The sequence below is a fragment of the Loxodonta africana genome, chromosome 10 (assembly GCF_030014295.1).
Source record: "Loxodonta africana isolate mLoxAfr1 chromosome 10, mLoxAfr1.hap2, whole genome shotgun sequence".
NCBI lineage: Eukaryota > Metazoa > Chordata > Mammalia > Proboscidea > Elephantidae > Loxodonta > Loxodonta africana.
In genome coordinates, this window is record NC_087351.1 from 23,717,214 (window position 1) to 23,723,793 (window position 6,580).

Genomic DNA, 6,580 nt, shown 5'->3' on the forward strand with positions numbered 1-6,580 from the left:
CAGACATGAAAGGGACTGGACAGTGGGTACGAGAGAGATGCTGATGAAGAGCGAGCTAATTATATCAGGTGGACACTTGAGACTGTGTTGGCATCTCCTGTCTGGAGGGGGGGATGGGAGGATAGAGAGAGTTGGAAGCTGGCAAAATTGTCACGAAAGGAGAGACTGGAAGGGCTGACTCATTAGGGGGAGAGCAAGTGGGTGTACGGAGTAAGATGTATATAAACTTATATGTGACAGTCTGACTTGATTTGTAAACGTTCACTTGAAGCTCAGTAAAAGTTAATAATAAAAAAAAAAAAGAATAAATTCAACTACCTTTCCAGACTTCTCTGTGCCTTTTTGCCCGTGTTTCCATTCTGTGACATTTTTCAGCTTAGAAATCAGGCAGCATAAATTGCTATAATCTTGATTGCCTCTCCTTAAATTTTTAGGTGCTTTTTTTCTCCCCTTTCCCTTTTTTATTATATTCTCAAGCCTAAACTAAACCTGAGGTTACATAATGAGATAGTACCACAGACCTAGGTATGCAGAAAGGTCTGGTGCTGGCTCTGTGGGTCTTCTACTATGTGAACTCTAAGCAACTGTGTAAAACAGCAAGGTGATCCTCAACTTTGACAATTGTGTCACTCTGTAGTCAGGACCTACCCTTTCAACTCAAAAATTATATTTTTCTTCCTCATGCTCTTCAGGTAACTCCAGGTTCAGCTGTGCACATAAAGTTGATGGATGGAGGAAATCATTCCTTGGTGTTTGAGTTTTTGTTGCTGGGACTTACCAGTTCTTGGAAGATGCAGATTTTTCTTTTTCTGTTTTTCACGATATTTTATATAGCAAGTATGCTAGGGAACCTTCTCATTGTGCTCACAATCATCTCAGATCATCACTTACATGCCCCCATGTACTTTTTACTGGCAAATCTCTCCTTCACTGATACAGGTGTTTCCAGTATTGCAACCCCAAAAATGATTTATGACCTTTTCCGAAAATGTAAGGTTATCTCCTTGAAAGGCTGCATTACCCAGATGTTCTTCATTCACACAGTTGGGGGTACAGAGATGGTGCTTCTCATAGTGATGGCCTATGATCGATACTTTGCCATCTGTAAGCCCCTCCACTACCTGACTGTTATGAGCCTGAGAATGTGCATTTTCCTTTTGGCTGTTGCTTGGACCATCGGCCTCACTCACTCTGTGGCCCAACTGGCTTTTGTTGTAAACTTACCCTTTTGTGGCTCCAACAAAATGGACAGCTTTTATTGTGATTTTCATCGGTTCATCAAACTTGCATGTACAGATGCATATAGACTAGAATTTTTGGTCACTGCCAACAGTGGTTTCATCTCCATGGGCACTTTCTTCATCTTGATTGTGTCCTACATCTTCATACTGGCCACTGTTTGTAAACGTTCCTCAGGTGGTTCATCCAAGGCTCTCTCCACTCTCTCAGCTCACATCACAGTGGTGGTCTTTTTCTTTGGTCCTCGCATTATTGTCTATGTGTGGCCATTCCCTACCTTGCCTATAGATAAATATTTAGCCATCTTTGATGCCCTTATCACTCCTTTTATGAATCCTATCATCTACACATTTAGAAATAAGGAGATGAAGGTGGCAATGAGGAGACTGTTTGGTAAAGTTTTACGTCTCAGGAAGAGTTCTTTCATGCACAGACTAGGAAATTCAAGTTCTTCTTGACTATTCTTGGATATTAACCTCTTTAATTAAACTTTTCCCAAATCTTTTCAGTTTAATTCATGTTTTCAAGATACACTGTGAAATCTCTCCTCAAGGACCCTGTTCTGACCTGGTCAGTTCTTCATGGGAAATACTTGCTATAAGAACCCTGAAAATATTGAGGAGGAGTGAATCAAGTCTTGCAGTATAGTGTCTTCCTTGTTTATTATTGAAGACTTCAGAGATGGCCAAAATCTCACATACTGGGCACATTTTTCACTAAAATGAAATGTTGGATGTCCTTCTCTTAGGCAGTGATTCTTAAAGAGATATGTCCTATTATCTGCATATGCACCTATATTCATGTCCTCTGAGTTTTTCAGTGTCTATGTATACATCTGGAGGAATAAACAAAATGAAAATAATTACCTAGGTAACTTTGAGAATCTGAGGCTTCTAACATCTGGATTTGCCCATCTACTTTCAGATTTAGTTAGTAGTAAGATTTTAGATTTAGTTAGAACTGGAAGGCGAAATGTGGGTTAAATCATAGAGAGACAATTCAAGAAACTTTAATATTACTAATTAATCAAATGTTTTGAGACCAGTAGTTGTAAATTCTTATACTGCTCAGTGAGTATAATTGTTTTTTACCCCAGCTGTTTCCTAAACAATAATCATTGTTTTTATATAGCAAAGAAGATATGTGAAAATGAAAAGATTATAAAATGGATTGAATATTTCAGAGCTAAAAAGAACAACACTGGTTTATGAATAAATTAATAAAAATGCAAAAGATTTCTATTTCATGTGAACCAGGCTTAGAACTAAATAAATGTAGAAATTACAAAAGAAAATTTATTACAGAAGAGACATAAAGCTATAATGAAATATGTTAAACTTTCCATGTGATAAAACATACATAAATTTATTAAAAAATGTACTATTCGGAAAGAGTATAAAGAGTTATTCAAAGAGAATATCTCATTGTTCTCTCTGGGTTACCAAGTAAGTAGGAACAAACATGGCATGAACACATTCATTATTCAAGTGTGAGCTAGACAACCTATTACAAAGCTGGCCTACCATTCATGAGCACCCACTGACCAGGTGTGATCCTTGTAATGGTAACAATAGATGCTTAGTAAAAGATTGGAAGAATAATGTTCCAGGCTGAAATTTATGCTTTTGACAAGTCTTTACCCTTTGTCCTGAAAAAATGTGCCACTGAATCTCAGCTAAAAGATTAGAGGCCCTAAAGTTTTGTAGTTCTTGAATTTCTGCATGAAAAAATTTCATCCTAAGTGTTGCTTGCCTCTGAACTATCTTCCCAAATTTCTAACCCCAGTCCTGACTTTTTTTTTTTAATTTTATTTTATTGTGTTTTTTGGTGAGTGTTTACACAGCAAATTAGTTTCTCATTTAACAATTTGTATGCATGTTATTCAATGACATTGGTTACAGTTTTCACAATATATTAGCATTTTCATTATTTCCATTGCAGTTGCTCTGTTTCCCTTAATCTAGCTTCCCTGTGCCCCCTTACCTTCTCATGTTTGGCCTAGGGAAAATGTTTACCACTTGGTTTCATCCAGGTGATTATTTAGAGAGGCACGGTACTCATGGGTGATATTATTTTTTTTATAGGCTGATCTGTAACCTGGCTTTAAGGTGATCTCTGGGAGTGGTTTAAGTTCCAAGTTTAAAGGGTATCCCAGGGTGATAATTTCAGGGTCTCGTCCAGTCTCTACTGGTCCTGTAAGTCTGGCCTTTTTTTTTAGAAATTTAAGTTTTGTTCTAAATTTTTCTCCCTTTCTATCCGAGACCATTTGTTGAATCCCTGGTTGGAATGGTTGGTAGTGGTGGCCAGATACCACCTAGTTTTCCTGGTCTCAAGGTAGTTGAGGTCATTGTTTGTGTAGAATATTAGTTTTTCACACTAGTTTCTTCTTTGAGTCTTTTTTTCCCTTTTTCTCCAGATGAGTAGAGACTAATAGTTGTGTTTTAAATGTCCACTCTCAAGCTTTTAAGACCTCAGATGCTACTAGGATGTAGAACATTGTCTTAATGGAGTATATTGTACCAACTGACTGCCCCTCAAGACTGTAGTCCTAAGCCTTCAAACCCAGTAAATCAATCCTGTGAGGTGTTTGGTTTTGTCTAGTAAGTGTCTGTAACAGTGTCCCCTATGTGCTTTATTTTATATTTGAAACTATATTCAGCACACATAAACACGTATATACATATGTTTACAGTTACACCCGTACATGCACTTCCATATATTCATATATGCTTTCCTGTACATATAAATGCATACACATCTATCTATGTAACTATACATATATTTCTTAGTTGTTATTACTGTTGTTGAAAAATCGTAATCCTCCAATGAATTTTTTTTACATTTTCCACACAAATTGTTCATTGACATTAGTTACATTGATCACAATTTGTCAGCAGCCTCTTTAATTGTGCCTATACCCTTCTGTTTGTGCTCACACACTTGTCTTTACTAAGGTTGTACTATGTTCACTACTTCCACCCTTGATGTCATTTTTTCCATCACCAAAAGTAACAAGTCTCTACATTCTAAAGCACACTTTCCCCTCCCTTCCTCTTCTGCCTGGTAACTACCAATGAACATTGGTTTCTCTATATTTATCTACTTTTGTCTTCTCATAAAAGAGGGATTATACAATATTTGTCCTTATGTGCTTGACTTATTCCACTTAGCATTATGTCCTAGGCATCAGTGAGCTGAAATGGACTGGTATTGGCCATTTTGAATCAGACAATCACATGGTCTAGTATGCCAGGAATAACAGCTTGAAGAGGAATGATGTTGCATTCATCGTCAAAAAGAACATTTCAATATCTTTCCTGATCTATTTATATGATGTGATTGAAAATACCATGGCTTGGGTCAGGCGCACCTTAGTCTTTAAGGTGATATCTTTGCTTTTCAACACTTTAAAGAGATCCTGAAGTGTTTCTTTCTGTGGTACATGTGGTGGCTATGAGTCAGAACTGACTTGATGGCACCTAAAAAAAAATTCATATTTTGATGGGCACTTAAGTTTTTTCATCTTTTTGCTATGAATAATGCTGCAGGGAACATGAGTCTCTTCATGTGTCTATTCATGTGTCTATTCATGTGATGGGCCTTATTTCTCTAGGATTCTCTAGGATTTACTCCTAGGAGTGGAATTGCTGGATCATATGGCATTTCTATTTCTCTGTTTTTAAGCAGGTACCGTATCATTTTCTAAAGTGGTTGTACTGTAAACTGACCCTATGAATATCAGTACATTTCCATTAGTCCTTAAAGTAGCCAAGTCAGATTTGGCCCACCTTACATGTACAGAGGGCCGGATGAGACCATTAATTGACCTCAACAGATGATGCAGCAACAGGTGGAATGAATCAGGAGGAAAATCATCACTCAGACCCTATTCCAAAATGAGAAGTGTGACAAGAACCTCCTATTTCCTGGTTGACTTCTAGAGTTTTCCCTCCCTAGTACACCTGTGTGGCTGCCATGTTGCTGCCCAAATCACATATAAGCTCTGCCTCAAGAGGTAACCAAAAGGTCAGCAGTTCAAATCCACCAGCTGTACCTTGGAAACTCTATGGGGCAGTTCTACCCTGTCACATAGGGTTGCTGTGAGTCAAAATCCACTTGATGACAATGGGTTTGGTTTTTTGGTGGTAGGGCTGTGTCCTGTGCTTGAGCCATCTCAGGATGCTGTGCTTAGGTCCCCTGCACCCAGTCCAATGCCTGGTGCCAAGGTTTTCTGACTGGGATGCTGGCTCCAGGCTCCAAAAGCAGTCATTGCTTCCCCGTGGTTGTTCGTTCTCAGTCTCTGTCACTCAGGTCAACTCTTTAGATCTGTGTTTGATGGTCAGGGTTCGTAGATTGTCATGTATGTGATCGATTCACTTGTTTTTCTGAGTCTTTGTTGCAAGAGGGATCCGAGGTAGCTCCTACCTAGTCAGCCATCTTGGCCCCGCCTCCTTCTTCTTTTTTTTTTTACTGTTTTGATGAAATCTTTTGATGAGCATAGATATTTAATTTTTAGGAGCTCTCAGTTATCTAGTTTCCTTCTGGTGTATGTGTTACTGTTAGCTATAGTTTGTATCAGTCCCTGGAGAAGGACATCATGCTTGGCAGAGTACAGGGTCAGCGGAAAAGAGGAAGACCCTCAATGGGGTAGATTGTCATAGGGGCTGCAACAATGAGCTCAAGCATAACAACGATTTTAAGGATGGTGCAGGACAGCACAGTGTTTCGTTCTGTTGTGCATAGGGTCACCTTGAGTCGGAACTGACTCGACGGCACCTAACAACAACAACAACATAGTTCGTATTGTATTTATGCCATGTATTAGGGCCCCTAGCATTGCCCCTATTTTTACTTCCATGATCTTTACTGTTTAAGGTTTTATATTTAGGTCTTTGACCCATTTTGAGTTAGTTTTTGTGTATGGTGTGAGGTATGAGTCCTGTGTCATTTTCTTACAGATGGACAGTCAATTTTCCCAGCAGCATTTGTTAAAAAGACTGTCTTTTTTGGTGCAGGGTGACTGCATCGGGCTGCAGGAGAAGATGGCAGACTCCACAGACAAATTATAAAAACAGAATATATAACCTGAAAGTAGAATGTGGACCTAAATATTCAGGAGTTTCTCCATCAGTTAGATTTGTAACAACAACAACAAAAATTAATGTGAATGGAATAAATAATTCCAGTGGAATGGTGAATGCACAGAGCATATCAGCGTTAGCAAAATAGCAAAATTCATATAGCATTAAAGTTGTACTTCAGGAGCTAAGATGGCTAATGACGTCCAAAGAAAAATATGAAGTTTCCGCAGCCACCAGAAGGACAAACGTACAACAATTAA

General features: G+C 38.5%; 1 pseudogene; it reads left to right on the forward strand.

Annotated features, from left to right (window-relative positions):
* The first annotated feature begins 362 nt into the window (after positions 1-362).
* LOC100673271 (olfactory receptor 4F3/4F16/4F29-like) lies at positions 363-6,580 on the forward strand (annotated as a pseudogene).